Here is a 20,758-nt window from a genome sequence, read left to right on the forward strand (position 1 = left end):
TCTCCTCTCACAGTGATAGGCTTAGGTCACCGTTTGGTTTGGTCCACCGCGTTGGTTAAGTGCGAATTCGCGTAGAATTTACATACAAATTAATAGATCGTAGAACTTTTTTATTTATAAAATGTTTTTTTGATCGTAAGTCTATAACATTATGGTGCCTTTCCTGGGCACGGGTCTCTTTAAATCAAATAAGAGTTTTTGAATGCATACCATAAACCCACTTCACATATCTTTGAGAACTTTTAAAATACGTAACGTAATATGAACAATAAAACATATTTTATATTTTATAATAAATAAGTAAAATATAATGAACTTCTGATGATACGGAAGCCTCCATGTGCGAGTTTGATTCGTACTTGGCGAATTATTCTTAATCATGATAACAAGAGATAAATAGTTAATTACTGATTCGCACGTAACTTTGAAAAATGAGACATGAGCCTGATTTAACTCTCGGAGCCCTCGATTGAGAGGTATAGTTTCAACTATAAGTGTATCACTGTCTATATACCTATCATATTATAAGTTCCGTGTTGTATCAAATTGCAAACAAAATTTCAAGACCTTTATGAAACTCGAGCTACGAAAGATCGATCGATAGCCACATTGTTCCGAAGTTAGGGCATCTGGCATAACTCTTACCTAACTTTTAGTTAGGCTAAACTGGTCTTTACTTTGTTTAGGATTCAGTTCAGTTTGCGTTTGAGCGATTGACCGTACTGCAATATATTTGGCAAGAGCAAGTTTACACGTATGATGTATATCCAAGAACAAGGTGAGTTGAACTAGTTCTGAAATGTATATTAGTAAGTGAACATTTAAATATGGCGTATTTTGCAAAATATGATGAGCATATACAATCAGGTGTAAAAGAAAAAAAACAGACACTCCTTATCCTTACTAATATTATAAATCCGAAAGTAACTCTGTCTGTCTGTCTGTCTGGTTGTCTTTTCTTCACGCCCAAACCACTGAACCGATTTTAATGAAATTTTGTACAAAGATAGTCTGAGACCCGAGAAAGAACATAGGATAGTTTTTATCCCGAAAATCCCACGGGAACTAGGGATGGCGATCTAAGATCTATTAATTGGAGAATCGATCTTTTGGACCCAAAACATCGATTATTGTAATCGATATTAGTAAGGATTGAATCGTAAAATACTTTGATCAAGTGATGCAAAATGCAAGTGATCTTTAGCAAAGTTGAAGGTACGAATTTTCAGTTTCATGTATGTTGGTATTTTGTATTATTCTCTTTTAAACGCGGGCGAAGCTGCGAAAACTAGTCATAAATAAAATAAACCATATATTATTCAATCTTCTATGCATCTACTAACCAATTGCAGTGTAGGTTTGGTTCCCAAAATGGTAGCAGCGTTTCCTTATTGCATGACAATACTTAATCTTTGTGCAAAGTAGCCACTTTTTAGTTTTTTGATGTTAAGTTTGGTTGACATAATCTGACTTGATTCTTTTCAATTTTTTCGTTAGCCTATGCTTCCATAAGTAAATCATTTTATACTCCTACAGTTACTGATAAGAATAAGATATTCTTAGTATTGACACTGTAAGTTCCACTGACCGATTTCTATGTGGTTGACTTCACATTCCTTCTAGACTTTAGAGAAACCTCTCAGACTAACCTTGTGTATAAAGCAAGAAATAAACATATTAAATTTCATGAATACTAAGTACCTGAACACGTATTTTAGATTCTACTCTCAATTTACTTAGGAGTTTCAGTTTCTTATCAAGTTATCACTCATTTTCTTAACACTTTCAACTTTCGTTTCCTCTTTAGCTTCCTTAGTGGATGAACTTTCTAAAATCCTTTCTTCGTGCTCTTCTATTTTATAACACTCCTTTGCAAAGTTTGAAACTAAACCCCACTTGTTTAAACTGTTTCTTTGTTATAGACACTCAAAGACTGATGAGTAAATGAAATTTATTAAATGACGTTGACATGGGGCTTATGCAAAAAGAGAGGTTACCAAAAAAGTGTGTAAAAAGAAACTTTTACTCAAAGCCGCCGATGGATTGGCAACTCCTCTAGGATTGCAAACGTAGGCAAAGGGCAAGTTTTAATCAGGTAGCCCGTCTGTTTTACCGTTACATTTAACTATAAAAAAGAAAAAAATACAACATATGAGCAACAGGGAGCTACACGTGCGATGGGCGGCGATAGTCGGCGGAAGTAAATGGCGACAAGCCACGACAAATTGTCCTTAACTACAGGCAGGCCGTCATCATCTTTCGCCAGCAATTATGCTCGGCTATCGGTCGGTGATGACAATCGATGGCTCATAATAACCCCCAAAACAACTAGAAAATATGAAGTCTCGAGATCTTACCTCAATATCACAAAATAAACCCATGTTTTTAATTCACCCCACGAATTATAAAGCGCTGCCAGTGTTCGTTCAAGTCAAGAGGTAATTACGAATCGGAATGCACTGTGAGCGGAGCTCTCACGAATTTACGGCTTTGATCGCAAATAAATTTGGCGAAACTCGAACCACCTAAGGTTATTGATTCGACTTTATTGCCTCTTAAAATTACGCACAATCAAGGCGTTTGCCGTCTAACAAGACGGGTTTAATTGTTTTTTATTACTTGGAACTGCTATTTGTTAGAGTATATTTTAGTAGTAAATTTCTCGTGGGATTATAGTAATTTCTATTTATAAGGTCGGTCGCGGGAAACAATTGTTGTTCGGTTCTGACTGGTACCCTTAAATACTTGGAAATAAAATGAATTTTAGGATGTATTTGTTTTAATGCCATAGATTTTATTTAATTTTCATGATATTAAAGAAGTTAAGCACATCGATTCTGAAATTACGTTGAAAACAACTTTTAAAAAACAGAGGCCTGAAATTTTAACTTCGGACGCCCTTGTACCCTTACCGTGAGTTTTTACGTTTTGTCAAATATGACTGTTTTAGTATTTGTTTAAGTATTGGCCCGTACAATTCCCAAGTTTTGACACAATCCGCTAGGGGCACTGATTGGAAATTGTATGGGCAAATACGTAGACAAATACAATGTCAAAACGTAAAAACTCATGGTAAGGGTACAGGTAGGATCGGATGTAGGTTGATAGGTAATTGTATTCTGTACCCTTGGTATGAGTTTTTACGTTTTTACGAAAATGACTGTTGTTGTATTTGTTTACGTATTTCACATACATTTCCAATCAGTCCTGATACACAAACAGTCATATTTGTCAAAACGTAAAAACTTATGGTGAGGGTACTGATATAAATCACAGATGCGCTGTTACTTCTGAAGACCAAATTGAACGGCCCATATTAATTTGAGTGTCATAACTCATAATATAGTATTACAAACAATTTTGCATCCCCATCCCTAAGCCGGTTAAGCTTAACTTAGATGAACCGTCGAACGATTCGGTCTATGTAACCAAAGTTTATTTCAATAAACAATTTAATTTTACCTAACTAGTTTTTGAACTGGGCCCGGTCAGCTTTTCCCTTGAACTTTGCGTTTCAATTTGGGTTTAAACGGTTTCACGCGTACTATTAAGCTCTGAAATGCGATAGTGGATTTTAATACGGTTTCAGTTGGTAGCTTGATTGAATTTTTGTTTAATTAACGTTTCATTCGTGTTTTTTATTTTACAAGGTATCAAGCGTACCGTACCTTTAATTTGTCACATAACCTTACCCAGAATTTGATCCTTATAAGCGACACTTCCTTATCAGATAGTGGAATAATATAGAGGGTGTACTTTTTTTCAAAATGAACTCGTTCGATTCCCGGCTCGGGAAAAATATATTTTAAATCGCGAATGATGCAGTTTTAGTTTTTATCAAAATCGGCCTCGTAACTCCTTTCAGCATTTTTCGCTAATCCTCATAGTTTCGGATTTGGCCCTGAAGGCCTATTTGAAAAAATCATCCTGTATACGAGTAATAGTAAATCATTGCTATCAATCTCCTCCTATAAAACGATGGCTACACATAAGTACGTACTTACACTTAGGGTTTAATTTGAAATTTGTTATGGAATTTCTTCCCTGCTTCTTCACCATAACGAAACATCCTGCGAAATTGTGTTATATGTATATATGTATGCATTGACGTTCAAAAACAGTTTTGTAGAGGATTTACTATGCACATAATATTCTTGATTTTGTTTCTTTATTTTCACACTCTTCAAGAGGAAAACATGTATCACTGCTACTTTGAAATAATTTTCTAATTTAATGTTCACTTTTAAAACCCATTATATTATTATCTTTAATTACTGTCCTACTGCTGAACGCAGCTTTCAATCATATTGTAGTGTAAAGAGTATTGAGTATTAGAAACCTTCATCAATAGAAACACATCAAAGGAATAAAAACTGTTTTCTAATGCAAGATTAGAGTTTATACTTACATGGAAAGGCCAGCAGCGCTATCAATATATCGATTTCGTCTTAAAGCGGCTTAAAGGATAAAGTAAACATAATTGTAAAAGGCGTTCAGAAGGCAAATTTAAATACGTCCTTAAAAATAACAACCCTTTCATTTTGAAACCCGTACCCTGCGGTAAAGTAAATGTATGAAGATATGGAACAAAGCACTCATACATTATAGGCAAGCAAATTAAACAACCTTGAAGTGGATTTATATTCACCTGACGTGTCGTGTCGTTATGCCTGGGAACAACATACTTTTCGTATGGAAATATCTATATAAGTTCGCACCTGTAATTGAGGTGGCACTTAATTAAATATCTCAATGTTTTATCAAAATAATTTGTATGCATCAGTGTTCACCTTGTTGGTGCGACTTTTTAATAAATAAATAAATAAATAAATATATAAGTAATAACTACCCCCATGATTACGTTCATGCATAATGTCTTGTGACGTCATAACATGCACTGTTTAATTTCGACCACTTTACTTGACCTCCCGTATCTATGAGACGTCATTATTTCAAGAGGTCAAACTGAATTTCTTTTTATTGATTACTGACTTTAATTAACTATAGCTTCGCTTTCCTTTTTATATGCATTCAAAGACAATTTCACTGATAATAACAGACTTACAAATTTGTAACTTTATAAGACGAGCAGATACAATAAATTGAGTTTAAATATAAACGTCACTTATACTCTGATGTACCTACTAAGGTGGATTTCTATCGTAAGGAATCGTAAAGAAGGATATCGTAAGCGTCAGACAATGTCCATATATAAGACAAAATCCTATTGTAGAGCAAACGCAATGTGTAAGAATGTATATATTTATATTATCTGTAGCGTGATCGCCTAGCTACGGGCCATGCCTGTCAAAATATTTTATAGGAAATTATGATTTTGTTTCACACGTTACTTTGAACGTATAGATATAAATAGGGTTTATCCGACACCGTTCTTATACGTCACGACACGACATTTCAGATAGATATAAAGCCGCCTTTAGGCTTATACCACCTTAATACTAATATCTGTGTGACATTTTGAGTCAGGACATCTCACGATAAAGCTTTTAAACAATTTCTCAAAGAAGATATACGTCGTACGCTAATGAAACACACGACATTTGTGACATCTTTTGTTGAAATAAAGCGACACATTTATTAAAAGAGACAGAATGTTTTAAATTTGGGTTTCTAGTTCAACGCTAATAAGTTAAAGGTACTCTTTAAGTGAGATACATTAAATGGGACCAAATTGTACCTTGTACGTTATAAATACTTTTGAAGGTTTACCCGTTGTGGTTCGACTCCGGCGGCACACCTATTTCTACCTAATAACGGCAGTGTTAGGCGCTGCTGTGTTCCGGTTTGAAGGGTGTGGTAAGGGAGACAGACTTTTCCGAGGCGTTCCAGCTTAGTCCTCAGGGGTAGCGGCGCATCTGTGGCCGACTATTGTGATTATCTATATACGAGTAGTAAGTTGTATGGAAATGAATCGTCTTTAAAAATATAAATAATTTGGTTCTCTTAAATTATATGCGACTTACATAATTGCGAAATTGAGACAATATGAACACCACCACGATTCGTAATACTCATTCACCCATTATAATCCCACTGCTGGGCACGATTCTCCTGTTATACTCAGAAGGATTAGGACAGAGCCTATCGCGCTGGCCAAGTGCGAATTTGTGGGCGTCTCAATCTGAGACCCGCGCAAGCCGTGGGACAGTAATGGGTTGGCACTAGTCGATCCATGAGTGTGAAGCAGCGCGAAAGTTTTTTTAAATCTTGATAATGTCCGCTCTACATCCTTAAGCTCTAATCTCTTTATTGACATTCAGTACCCCGTATATCTGGGTACCCCGCTCTTCCAAACATAGGCGATATTAACAAATTGGAATCTAGAAGTAGTACAGTCTACAAAAATAGAATTATTTACAAAGGAGATAAGGTGCAGATATATGTTATAAAAACAAAAATGTGAATGTGTGTGCTCGTCTGCGTGTGTGTGTGTCTAGGTGTTGATGTGTATACATGTGTGAGTGTAAGAAAGTAACAAATAAGAAATTCTGTTTCTTCATAATTAAGGGTAAGGAGAAGTTATATATTACGTAGCTTTGTATAAATTCTTGTATTTATTCATAACATTTTTACACAAACGTATTAAAAATATCATTGTTACTTTTCCAACCGGTTTCATTCCACGCATCATTACTAGCAGCTGTTAACAGCGCCTGAGCAGAATATATAAAGTGGAGCAATTAATCGAATTTTACAATTATCCCTAACAAACGGGAAGGCTGATCTAATTTACTGTACATTGTTCGCTACCTGAACTCGGTTCATGAAATATATGTAGTAAATTAACGGGGGTTGAGCTTGATTGTAAGCCCGAAATGCTTGAATGGGCCGAGAGCCTCGGTTGTTTAGGAAAATAATATTTTAAGTTTAGTAATATTTCTCCTCCGATTACATAAATACTCGTATTTATGTTTGTTTTGTACATATTGATATAAACAAACATAAAAATAAGTACACTCAGACACTGAAATGTCAATTCGTCAAGTACGAAAACGAAAGTAAGCGAAACTCCTGCCAAAAGAGTTATTGTACAAAAACCAGGCTATTAAATAATAATACTCACTTATTTTACTCCCACATTTAAGATGAGCCCAAAGACTTATAATTATGTTAAAATCCGTCAAGCGTAGACTGCTGAGCGTACCAAAAATGAGACAAACATGCATACACACACGACATGAGGCTCTTCAAAAAGGTGCAAAAAGAGCTCTCCTCCAAAGCCATGCATTGACTCCTTTGGTGTCGCAAATGTCCAAAGGCGACTGTGACTGATTATAGGCAGTGATAGCCTAGTGGTTAAGAAACTTGGCCCCTCGATCGAGGAATCCGAGGTTCAAATCCCAGACACCTCTTATTTTTCGAATGACATACATATTATGCGTATTGGAAAATTAGAAATTAATTATCACTGGAAAAGAAAAACAAAAGTATGTGAAGTTTACCAATACGCACTTGACCAGCGCGGTGGAATACGGCCTAATCTTTTTCCTTCTGAGAGGAGACCAGTAGCAGTAGGACAGTTATGAGTTGATGATGACAGTGACTGCTTTAATACACACATATTTAAAATAAAAAAAATATATATATATTTGGCAATATAATGTGTATGTGTATATATATGAAGCTAAATTAACACACAGAATTATTATTTAAAGCCATATAGAACAACTACAACCAAAATTTTCTAAAGAATGAGGCTCAGTAAATTGTTGAGAGGGCTTTATTAAACACCTTTCTTCCCGTGAATTTATCATCCAAGGCTGACGGCTATATTTATAAAGATTTCGCTAACACTGTCATGCGTGGTAGGGATGTGACGAATGAAAAATTAATAATAAATCGATTATTACCAAAATAATCGATTTAAAAATTGAATTAAGAATCGGCCAGCGCAAAAAAGGGGGAAATAGTCGTCAAGAATTGACGGCGGAAAAAAAGAAAATTACTCTGAAGTTGTAAGTCGCGAGCCACGCGTTGCCGACCACTCACTTAAAATAATCGATTTTGCAGAAAGCGATTATCGTAATAAAATAATCGATTTTGCAGAAAGCGATTATTTTTTTTAATGCGATTATTATTATTTAAAGTCTCGATTATTACACAAAAATAGTCGAATATTATAAGAGCTTAGATAGATTATTTAAGTTACTAGGCGTAATTTACGTAACAATATTTTCATAACATTAAATTTCGTTTGTTCATTACTTAGAATAATGTTAGAGCTCATATTTTAGTTATACATTTCTAAAATTACCCTAAATTCATTATTTACCCGACTAACAAGAGTAATGTTTTTCGAGCGTAATACGATACATACGTCATTCTTTGACCCGAGTGGCAGAGCGGTCACCATACCGGTTTGACGCGCAGAGGGTCCCGTGTTCGATCCCCGGACAGACAGATATCTAAATTATGAATTTAGACTTCTGTTTACACATGAACATTGTTCATGGCAAGGCATCACCACACAGTGAATCTTAGTGTGGAGCTGTGAGTGTAGGAGTGCACTCTTACTACTTCTGCATTATAAAAAACATCTCGCTTTTTACCATTTCTAATTACCCTTATTATTGAAACGAGTTATACCTTTCATTTTACTTTACATGCAATTATCTTTAACATATATTGTATGTAAATATAGCATATGGTTAGAGCTTCAGCAAATTGCTATTAAATTAAATTAGCATAGCTCTTACAATCTGATCGTTATTTCGAGCATCTCTTGATCCGGAGTGTGGACACACTTATCCTTCAGTCATCAACTTGATTAAGACGAGATAATGGCCGCCTTTGATCTGTCACCCATTAAACGCATGCCGCCAATTGTTAATTACCTTTGCTTGCATGTTTCAATTAACCTCAATGAGGCTTCTGGGTGAAGTGGATTGGATATTGACGAAGGGTGTACGTCGACCTGATTGGTTCCAGGTTCGATGACAGATAGGTACCTAAATAATAAGGAATATAGACTTCTGGGTACAGGTTGGGACAGGTTATGATTATTGAGAGTGTAGACAGTCTTAAAAAGAATAAATAAATAATGATTTCTGTATCATTTATTGTATGTAAGTATACCATATGGTTACATTTTGACTTACACTTATTATTGAAACGAGTTATACATTTCATTTTACTTTACAATAAAACCATGAGTTTTCAAAACATCCCACAATTTTACGTTACGTTTACTCAATCCATTATTCTATTCAGTTTGCTTCAGTAGACTGAGTAAACGTAACAATAAGTAAGTGATCAACTCTTTGTCCACCTCACATGTTCGCAAAAAAGAGAGACAAAACATAAAGCGCCATTTGTCAATTTAAACATTTAATGTTACGTTACTGACACTATAGTTCTGATACAATCCGCTAAGGGCGCTGATTGGAAATTGTATGGGCAGATACGTAAACAAATACCAAAACACTCATATTTGTCAAAACGTAAAAACTTATGGTAAGGGTACTGGGCTCATAAACCCATACTATTGTGTTTACTATGTCATGAAAGCTATGGACACACACAGAGATGAAAACACAAACACCATTCTCATTAATAGAGTACATTTGAGTGTTTTTACAGTAAAGGTTTTTACACAGTTTTACTTATTTAACCGGTTATGTTCCATTACACGTAACATAACATTTAAAGTCCACGCAAAAAACCGCGAGAAAAAGCCAGTATACAATACTTATACAAAAGCTTATAATGTAAATCAATACTTAAATGATAAATCCGCATAGTATGATAACTCCAGCTCCAAAATCAATAATTAATTATATGTACCACTATGTAAAATTTTATATTATTTTCTCTTTAAAAGACGCAAATTTGCACACTAATGGAGTTTCTTGCGCCGCTTCTTCTCCATAGCAATACCTTCCGAAGCGGTGGTAGTTTGTTGACTTTCAAAAAGTATTCTATATGAATCAATTTTGAATAAATGAGATTTGATTTGATTAGATATATTTATAAGGTTTTTTCTTTAATATAAGAGTAGCAGACGAGCATGCAGTCCACCTGATGGTAAGTGGCTACAGCCGCCCATGGACATATGTAATCAACCCCAGATAGGATTAGATATTCCTACCTGAGGTCGGCCACAGATGCGCCGCTACCCCTGAGGACTAAGCTGGAACGCCTCGGAAAAGTCTGTCTCCCTTACCACACCCTTACCAAACACTGTTGTTATTAGGTAGAAATAGGTGTGACGGTGGTACCGCCGTAGTCGAACCACAAAGGGTTCTACCACCTTCAGAATACACTATACATTACATAATTATATGTTACCTTATAAATCGTATACCTTATAAATGTATCGTGTATCTACTTTTATTTAGATACGGCGGACGAGGGTGATGCAACAGCCCAACAGATGATATCTCCTGATTATATTAACAGTATCTAAGACAATATCTGACATTCGACTCTGCGAATGAGTACAATTCAATAGGAAGTAACTACAGTACATAATAATAAATATGCATTCAATATATTAACAAAAGATGGATAAATTATTTTCTTTTTAAATGTGAAGTTCTTCATATACGAGTAATTTCTATATTTCATTAAATCTGGATTGACGTTTAGAAAAAAAGAATAAAGTACAAAAAATACAAAAGCGATATACATAAACTAAGTTATGTTTTTACGAAAAAAAATTGAATGCATGTCTGTAAATTCTTAATTCAAATCAAAATCAAAAGGCTTTCTACACTCACAGCCCCACACTAGGATTCCCTTTATCCTGGGTGCGATGGACACACACAGAGACAAATGCACAAACACCCAGACACAAATAAAAGAAACTTTCATCATTTAGAAATCTGTCTGGCCGGGGATGGAACCTGGGACCTTCTGCGCGTCAGACCGGCATGGTGACCGCTCCGCTACACGGGTCGTAGTAAACTAACACTTATAACTTTATGACATTAAAATATTTTGAAGGTGGTAGAGCCCTTTGTGGTTCGACTCCGGCGGTACCACCGCCACACCTATTTCTACCTAATAACAGCAGTGTTAGGCGCTGCTGTGTTCCGGTTTGAAGGGTGTGGTAAGGGAGACAGACTTTTCCGAGGCGCTCCAGCTTAGTCCTCAGGGGTAGCGGCGCATCTGTGGCCGACCTCAGGTAGGAATATCTAATCCTATCTGGGGTTGATTACAGATGTCCATGGGCGGCAGTAGCCACTTACCATCAGGTGGACTGCATGCTCGTCTGCTGCTCTTATATTATAATAAATAATTAATAATAAATAATAAGAATTTTATGGTTAATAAATACTATCTATATATTTGTGTTTAAATTTACTTAGCTTCCTTAACAAGGGTTCGGTTGTATTTGTATACTTAAGCCCTCAATACAACAACAATAGGGCCTACAGTATAGCGTTCATCCCTACGCTAATTTATTTGGCGTTGCCAGTTTCCGGAGACACCCCTGTAAATTAGAGCCCTACCTGTAAGGGTTAATGGTTAATTCTATTACTTGCTGTCTTTGAATTACTGTTGCATATTATTTAATTTTGATTAACAATGATTAGTGGTAATAAAAAAGTAGCATATTTTTATTTATTTCTAAGGTTTTTCCTGGAATCAAATCTCCTATAATAAAGATTTTATGGATGTTGTTTTAAGAAATGTTAAGTGTATTGTTTTCAAAAAACGCATTTTTGAAAAGAATACACTTAACATTGTGGCAAAAAAAGGATTAAATGAGGAATTCTACAGAATCTGCTATCACTCCAACACAACCACAACTGTAGGAAAAACTTGACACTACTTAGAATTGTCCCTTAAAATATGGAAATTTGTAACAATTTTATATATTGTAATAAAAATGCATGCAATCAAATTCAAATTCTGGTCCGAGAATCGAACCCGGAACACTGCGTGCGATACACGTATAATCTCTACGTCATTCGGTTAAGGTTAAGGATGAAGTTTCATCCACATCAACTGACCCGTGGTTGTCCTCCACGGTTCGGTTTGCACGGACGTTCTTGCCACGAACGTGCAAGATGTGGAATGAACTTCCTCCTGAGGTATTCCCAGAGCGCTATGACATGGGGCTCTTCAAAAAAGGTGCAAAAAGAGCTCTCCTTCAAAGCCGGCGATGCATTGGCGACTCCTCTGGTGTTGCAAATGTCCATAGGCGACGTTGACTACTTTCCATCAGGTAGCACGTCTGCTTTATCGTTAGGCTCAAATATATAAAAAAAAAATCGGTTCGTTAGTTCAACGGAATTATTGACTAAAAAGAACACAAATACTCAATAAACACAAATCACAAAACCAATAAATAATACTAAACTACTTTTTACAACCACTAAGCTCGATGCTTTAGGCTTCGACATTACAAATTTTAATTATAAGTCAATGTCACAAAACTAATGGTATACCAGTTTCATTAATGTCGAAATGAATAGCACTCTCCCGGGAATTTGTTGAAACGTTTTAGCGAGACAGGTGTTCTGACAGAGATTGTTACTCAGTAATTAGTTCTTAACCACGGTATTAAGTTCCATTTCGATGGATTTTAAACTGCTTAAAGGCACTACGTAGCCCGTAGCTGTTAGCTGTAGCTTGCGTAGCAATTTCGTAGGCTTCTGCTACGCGTTTGTAGCTAACCTACTTAACACATACGAGTCCTTAAATCTATTTATTCGTATAGATTGTTACACATGCTACACGCCGCTAATAAATATGTCTGCCTTAACAAATTTTAAGTAAGAAAGTTAAATCTATCTATCTATCTATCTATCAGCCCATAAAAAGTCCACTGCTGGACATAGGCCTCCCGTAGTCTTCGCCACTCCGACCGGTCTTGAGCCGTCTGCAACCAGCGGTTACCCGCCGTCCGCTTCAGGTTATCCGTCCAACTGGTCGGTGGGCGTCCTCTACTCCTTTTGCCGAGACGTGGTCTCCATTCGAGAGAAAAAAGTTAAATACTAAATAAATACAAAATTTATGTCTTAAATTATCACCAATCCATTTCTAATATTATAAAATATTCAAACCGTATAATTTTCCACATTTAACACAAAACATTAAAGCTTTTATCTCACTTAACAAATTCAAAAAGTTTACCAATAAAAATAAACAGATTCACAGAAAAAACGATGAAGCTCTCGTTAAAATTTGATGGGTTTGGTTGTGCGTAATTTTAAGAGGCTATAAAGTGAATCGATAGAACCTTAGGTGGCTTTGGCAAATTTATTTACGATCACAGCCGTAAATTTGTAAGATTTAGTTCATTATCCACCCATTACTGTCTCCCATCAGAATAAGAAGGATTAGGCCATAGTCCACCGCGCTGGCCAAGTGCGTATTGGTAGACTTAACATACCTTTGCATTATTTTTTTTCAGTCTCAAATCTCTCAGGTACGCAGGTTTCCTCACGATGTTTTCCTTCACCGTTTAAGCAAGTGGAAATTAATTTCTAATACGCACATAAATTTGAAAATCAGAGGTGTGTGCCTGGGATTTGAACCTCGGCCGATCGAAAGGCCGCGTTTCTTAACCACTAGGCTATCACTGCTGTTAGATTTAGTTCATTGCATTAAATTATTGACTCATTTAAGACTCACTACTGTACCTTACCAGGAGTTTTTACGTTTCGACAAATATGACTGTTTTGGTATTTGTTTACGTATGGGCCAATACGATTTCCTAGTTCTGACACAATCCACTAGGGGCGCTGATTGTAATTTGTATGGGCAAATACGTTAATAAATACCAAAACAGTCATATTTGTCGAAACGTAAAAACTCCTGGTAAGGGTACTGGACACGGGTAATTCAAAGTGCAAGAACCACTTTAGTCATTAATAAGTCAAAATCGGTTATACGCCTTGAAGAATGTTTTTATAGAATGCATAGATATTTAATTTTCCTTGTGATGTTTTCCTTCACAAATGCGCGCCCTGGATATCACTGAGAAGCGAAATTTTAAGCCTATATTATTTTATGAATTTAAATAATGCACGGACTATATTTACTATATCCAAATAAATTAATGTTGTTAGAAATAAGAAACCCGACTGCTCAGAAATAATTATTTGTTATAGCAAAGACAAGTAGTTAAATAATTTAATGATTAAATTAAAATATACATTTAATATAATAGTGTAAGATGAAAATGACATGGCCCTTATATATGTCAGTGTAATATTCGAATTAGATTTAAGCTGAAATTGCTCAAAGCACCCATAGCAATAAGGAAATAAACACTGTTTTTTATAATATAGGAGTAGCACACGAGCATGCAGTCCACCTGATGGTAAGTGGCTACTGTCGCTCATGGACATATGTAATCTACCCCAGATAGGATTAGATATTCCTACCTGAGGTCGGCCACAGATGCGCCGCTACCCCTGAGGACTAAGCTGGAACGCCTCGGAAAAATATGTCTCCCTTACTACACCCTTCAAACCAGAACACAGCAGCGGTCAACACTGCTGTTATGAGACAGAAACAGGCGGTGGTGCTGCCTGAGTCGAACCACAAAGGGTTCTATCACCTTCATGTGTTGTGCATGCACTAAGTTCCAAGCAATATCTATCTCGCTAAGTTTATAGCTGGTGATTATAGTTCATTGCTTTATAAAAATACGAATCTTTTTATTATTATACAGCGTCAGATTCGAATTATACCCCAAAGCAATAAGGAAACAAACATTGTAGTGCATGCACCAAGCTCCAAGCAATATCCATCATACGTGTAAACTGCTCGCCAAGTTTATAGTTGTACAGTCAATTGCAGTTGAAATTTGAATACAAACACCTAAACAGAGAGTTCAGTTTAATATGACGCTGCTGTTATGAAGTTATGCCAGATGGCGTAATTGTTAGCGGAAACAACTAACCGTTACAGCGACCTCTGTCTTGGGTTGAAATACTATATAATATAGAGTTAAAAACATAATTCGTACCTTTTAGATTTTCGTAAATTTAATTATAATAATATAACAAAATTCTCGTATCTGTCAGTGTTAAAGACGAAAATTTTGGAATTATATACTACTCAAATTTGAATAGCTTGATAACACATCAACTTATACGCACATAAACTAAGTCCAATTTTGAAATTATTTTTAGTTAACATAAAAATATATAACATATTGGATCTGGAGGCACGGCGGTGCCTCCGCTATGTTTTATTTTTAAACATATTAAATAAAATATTCAACCATCTAAGACGACTTACAAAATTAAATAAATCCGACGATTACTATTGCAAAACTTTTGATGACGTATGCTATAACAAAATCCTCACGAATATGACTTTTGTAGTGTATTAGTGAGTACCCTCATAATTAGACACTAAACATAGATACGAGTACTAGTATGATGTGCGGTAGTGGTGCGCATCTGGCGACATCGAGTTAGCTGTCAGTTGGTCTGGTACGTCACTCTTAGTGTGGACGTCGTGCGGGTAGGACAGTAGTGAACCGATTGGTATTATATTTGTAGTAACCGAACCAGTACAACTTTCATATTTTTTCAAAGTATCGTTATAAAATCTTCGAACCGTACCTTCGTCTCCAGAACGAAACCCCTTGCAAAATTATGGTAGACAAATTGACGTTCAAAAAGAGTTTTGTAAAGAATCTGCTTTGAATAAAATATTTTCAATTTGATGTGTAAAAATCTTAAATCTTTTAAAACCTTATCAACCATTCAACTAAGCGTAAGCAATCGCTAACAATCGTTAAAACAAGGAAAATCACTAAACCGCCCATTCTCAATACGAAAGCTTCAGTGCAGTTATTTAAGCAACGTTGGGTAGTGAGTACCTACAAATTCAACGTTGATTGATTGATGATGCCCGCGGTCGCCCCTTTGTGACCTCAAACTTTTTACTGGATACTGTGGAGTTTCGGTTCACTTCATCTACATAGCCTTTGACGTATAAAACAGGTTATTCATGATTTTTTGCACGTATAATACACGAAAACATATATGAAGCGTAGCTGATTCATAAGATAAGTAATCCTGTTTTTGCTTAGTCTAAAACGTACTGTATATATTGTGAAAATATTATATGTATCGCTGATGGATTACCTAATAAATAAATAAAAATAAATAAATAATGTGGTACAAATTGTGTAATTATGGAAGTAAACGAGCAAAGAGTTGACATGATTGTAAATTGTTACTTTGGCCTATGGACATCTGTAATCAACCTCCGATAAGATGAGACTCCTACGTTGTCAGGATGCGTTACTTGGTAGTCCTCAAGTTGGAAGGTTGGAATAAATATATTCCGGTGTAAAGGATGTGGTATGGAAGACAAACTTGCTCAAACTGCCCGGCCAGCGACCCCGGGAATGACGGCAGTATGTGTGGTCGCATACCGTCGTGTACAACAGACGGTGTGGCGAGCGTCACGCTCACCTGGGCGGAGCACGACGAGGCAACGCGCTAAGAGGACTCCGGTTGCGTTCCTCTGAACAACCCAGAGTACTTTACGCAGCGCTGAGGACGGCCACCGGGGGGGTTTTACTGCGGTAAGAATCCCACATAACTCTGTATAGCTCCAACGGCACCGAGTACGTTTCGAAGTTTTCCCCATCGAAAAAAAAATGAGACAAACTTACGCGAGGCGATCCAATTTTGTCCTCAGGGGTAGCAACGCATCTGTGGCAGGTAGGACTCTTATTTTATTTGGGGTTGCTTACTATCGTACCGTCCATGGGTTTCAATTAGTACTTAACATTGGACAGATTACATATTCATTTGCAACTTCTTTATATAATAAACAAAGATTAATTTATTATCTCTTATGACGATAGAACCGCTGCGATAAAACCACACGGACTCATCACTCCTTAATTACAAAAGTTTAATATTCTAATTATTAAAATTAATCTTTAAACCTAATTAGTAAAACAAGAAACTTGAGCTACGCCTTAACATATTTATTTCTAATCTTTAAACCTAATTAGTAAAACAAAAAACTTAAGCTACGCCTTAACATATTTATATATCCAACTTAGTTTACACATTAATATTCAAAGTAATAATAAATTCAGATATTTTACTTTGAAACCAACTTATTTGCAGTACTGAACTGTGACCTACGCAGGCTAGACTTCATCTTGGAGTTCAGTTAAACTTCGTAGACTTTGATAAATTTGTGTTAGGAAAGATTTAAGTACTTGAAGTCAGTACGGCGTTCACAATTAAATGTTGTTGATTAAAACGTGATGAATGCTGAGTAAAACTGAGTATGTGAGAAGTAAGACTGTACCTATAATAATAAATATAAATAATAAATTGGATTGAAACTTTAAATTACAATGAAACTGAACTGAACTCTTTTATTTCCACATTCGTAAAGCATACATACTCTCTATCTTTCATGAATACACAAATAAATAACACAATCACACGCACGCACACACAACACCCCCCCCCCACACACACACACACAACACACAAACCCACACACACACTCATACATTATAACTAAATTATTGGCGATAGAAAATATTTGTGTAAAACTTTTCTTTATCTTAAATGTTTGTAACCTTACGATATGTATATGGCTTCAACATTTCATATCAATAACGGTTAGAGATATGGAAGAGCGGAGCCTCCTGCTACAGACATTGACATGCTTAGTAGGATGGCACCAATCACTGCATAAATAGAAGTAATATACAAAGAAATGTTTAGTATTAATCATGTTTTCTTATACATAGTTATAAGCATTTCTTGAATAAATTTTATTTTATTACTTTTATTTATTACCTATGGCTCGTTTTAACCGATAGCCAATTAAACTTCCAGCGGAACGCAGAACTGTTTCAGTGTTTATTTTTTATAAGAGTAGCAGACGAGCATGCAGTTCACCTGATGGTAAGTGACTACTGCCGCTCATGCATATATGTAATCAAGCCCAGATATGATTAGATATTCCTGCCTGAGGTCGGCCACAGATGCGCCGCTACCCCTGAGGACTAAGCTGGAACGCTTGCGAAAAGTATGTCTCCCTTACCACACGCTTCAAACCAGAACACAGCAGCGCTTAATACTGCTGTTATGGGGCAGCAATAGGCACAAAGGGTTCTAACACCTTCAAACCACTCTTTTCTCTACTACTTTTACTATACTAACGCATATAGTAGACCTCCACTACTACATTCATATGCTACTATATCTACAGGTGTCTTATGCGACACTCATACAACTCGGGTTATAAAAAAAAATGTGAGCCGTCACGGGACGCCTGGCAGATGTGAAACATCGACATTATTTTGTAAAAGTAATATGCAGAAAAGAACATATTGTGATAGGAACTAAATATGTCATAATGATAAAATAAAATATTACGATTTTTTTCCAGATAACGATGACTATTTATTGAATTCGATTGCGCATGGCGACGCCACGTCATGCGTCGCCACGCCAGAAATCGGTTTTACGTGCGGCTATAGATGTTTCACATCAAAACCTGAATATGATTATCTTACCTTTTAGATAGACAGGCTCTTAATTAGATAATTATGTATAAGATTTATCATAGGTTTATCAAAAGATCATGCTTAAATGCATAGGTCAAGGGATCTCATACCTTAATTTCTCCTCCGTCCAAAACTCCTCTCTTCTTAAAATGTGATTATCTGTAACAAAATATTTACCATTATTTTCAAAAATAAAAATAACCGTTACCGTATGATATCTTCACCGTCAATATATTACCCACAGGGTTGGTTTTCTATCAGAGTAAGAAATGATTAAGTGGCACTGGGTATATGCGGAATGAAAGATATAACATACTTTTAAAATAGTTTACTTAACTATCTAGCATAAAAGTTATCTCACTATGTTTTTCAATCATTATAACAAGTGGTATAATTATCTCCAAACTGCTAGTCCGCTCTGAAGTTGTTACGAGCAGGTCATACAATTTGCTATGGCGACGAGGTTCATTTCTATATTCAAAGCGGACTAGCAGTTTTACGCGGACTAATACTCATGTTTAAAACGTACATAATTTCAAAAATTGTTTGTGACATCGACAATCGTACTAATTTGCCTTAAACACAGATAATATTCCTAGCATAGCACACACAGTTATATACACATTGAGCATAATGAAAAAGACTACACTTATTAAAATTTCACGCGTGTTGCATGCATGAGGCTGTAAAATTAGACCTCGCATGTGAAGAGTCGTGTCAAAGAGAATATTATGCCAATATAAATCCAAAGGGGTATAACTTGGGAATTTTATACGAACAACCTAATTATAGTCGTTTCATGCCATTATTCCGATCCAGTGATCCAGAGAGGCATTAAATTGGGATCTGAACACTATTTTCAGCTGAAATTAAAATGTGGTTCATGTTTAATTATTCTTGATTTTAATTCAGGTTCGTTTAGTTATTTCAATATTCCACTCCGCTGAGTAGTTTATATTCCGCTCTAAATAGTTGTTTACCTATAATGTTTCATCAAAATTGGAATAGCACATTTAAACTTTTGACTTTCCTTTCCAGAAAATATTATGTATAGTGAAGCTAGTGTAAAATGATTACGATTAAATTAAAAAAGAAAACTTGACTTTATTTCTAAAAAATGTTTACAGAAATAACCTTGCATTCATATAAATGTGTCTGTATTTATAGCATTAATACATATAATCTCTTAAAACATTTGCTCTACTATCTCTATCTAGATGTAGCGTTCAGCCATTAAGTTTAGCTCTACCAAGCGCTAACGAGTTGTATTCTTGTAAAATTCCCAAAACTCATTTGTAGGGTTGTCCTCTGAGAATTGTTAAATTTATTTCTTAAATCTTAATTTGTGGATTTCTTAAGTACCTAATATTTCAATTTTTTCATTACGTATCTGTGTTTATTGCTAAATATCGTCATGGATAACTAATGTATCTAATATTTACGTACTAAAAATCGTCAAATTTCGATCTGTCTTTCGAAAAATTGGCTAGGTTGATTAAATAAACCTAAAGACCTATATAACCTAAAGAAAAAAAATAGTTATATATAATGGACATAAGTCATGCAAGTTAGAAGTATTAAAGAGATGCTTATTATACCCTAGAATGTATAATACTTAGTCTAGAAGAGATAGAAGATTAGTCCAAATCGAATGGACCTCAAGTGGGATTCTTTTTATATTTTCTATTTAAAGTCGAGCTTCGGTAACTTTCAGGCTATGAAAAACATCAAACAATATTCTTAGGACTTCAGACGCGGCAACCCTATTTTTTAGTACTTCCATACTTTGTTTCCCAAAGGTCTCTTGTTACACCCGTAAAACAAAGATTGCGTAGCCAGACCCGGTATAAAAAAATTTCAAAAGTTGTTACAAGCCAAAATTGTCAGAGGAATACAGGTTAATACTACGTTTTATAATATAGGAGTAGCAGACGAGCGTGCAGACCACTTGATGGTAAGTGGCTACTGCCGCCCGTGGACAACTGCAGTCAACCCCAGATAGCATTAAATATTCCTACCTGAGGTCTGCCACAGATGCGCGGCTACCTCTGAGGACTAAGCTGGAACTCCACCACACCTATTTCTGCCTAATAACAGCAGAAGTCCTGTTGTGGTGTAGTTTAATGATTGTGGTAAGACATACTTATTCGAGGCGTTCCAACTTAGTCCCCATAGCAACCATCTATTGTCGACTTCTGGTAAGGCTCCAATCCTAACTGTAGCGGATTAGACATGTATATAAGCGGTAAGGGCCACTTGCCATCAAGCACACTG

The 20,758-nt window shown here is 35.8% G+C and overlaps 1 protein-coding gene across 2 annotated transcripts in view; it reads right to left on the bottom strand.

Annotated features, from left to right (window-relative positions):
- Positions 1-20,758, bottom strand: part of LOC140746216 (uncharacterized) — a 487,763-nt gene that overhangs the window by 188,210 nt on the left and 278,795 nt on the right. For both annotated transcript variants that reach the window (XM_073078267.1, XM_073078268.1), the window contains one exon: positions 18,595-18,643. The gene's annotated coding sequence lies outside the window, so the exon portion shown is untranslated. The remainder of the gene's footprint in view (positions 1-18,594; positions 18,644-20,758) is intronic.

Source organism: Epargyreus clarus, unplaced genomic scaffold (assembly GCF_041222505.1).
Source record: "Epargyreus clarus isolate Ecla_fem2 unplaced genomic scaffold, WU_Ecla_fem_2.2 ptg000012l, whole genome shotgun sequence".
Classification (NCBI taxonomy): domain Eukaryota; kingdom Metazoa; phylum Arthropoda; class Insecta; order Lepidoptera; family Hesperiidae; genus Epargyreus; species Epargyreus clarus.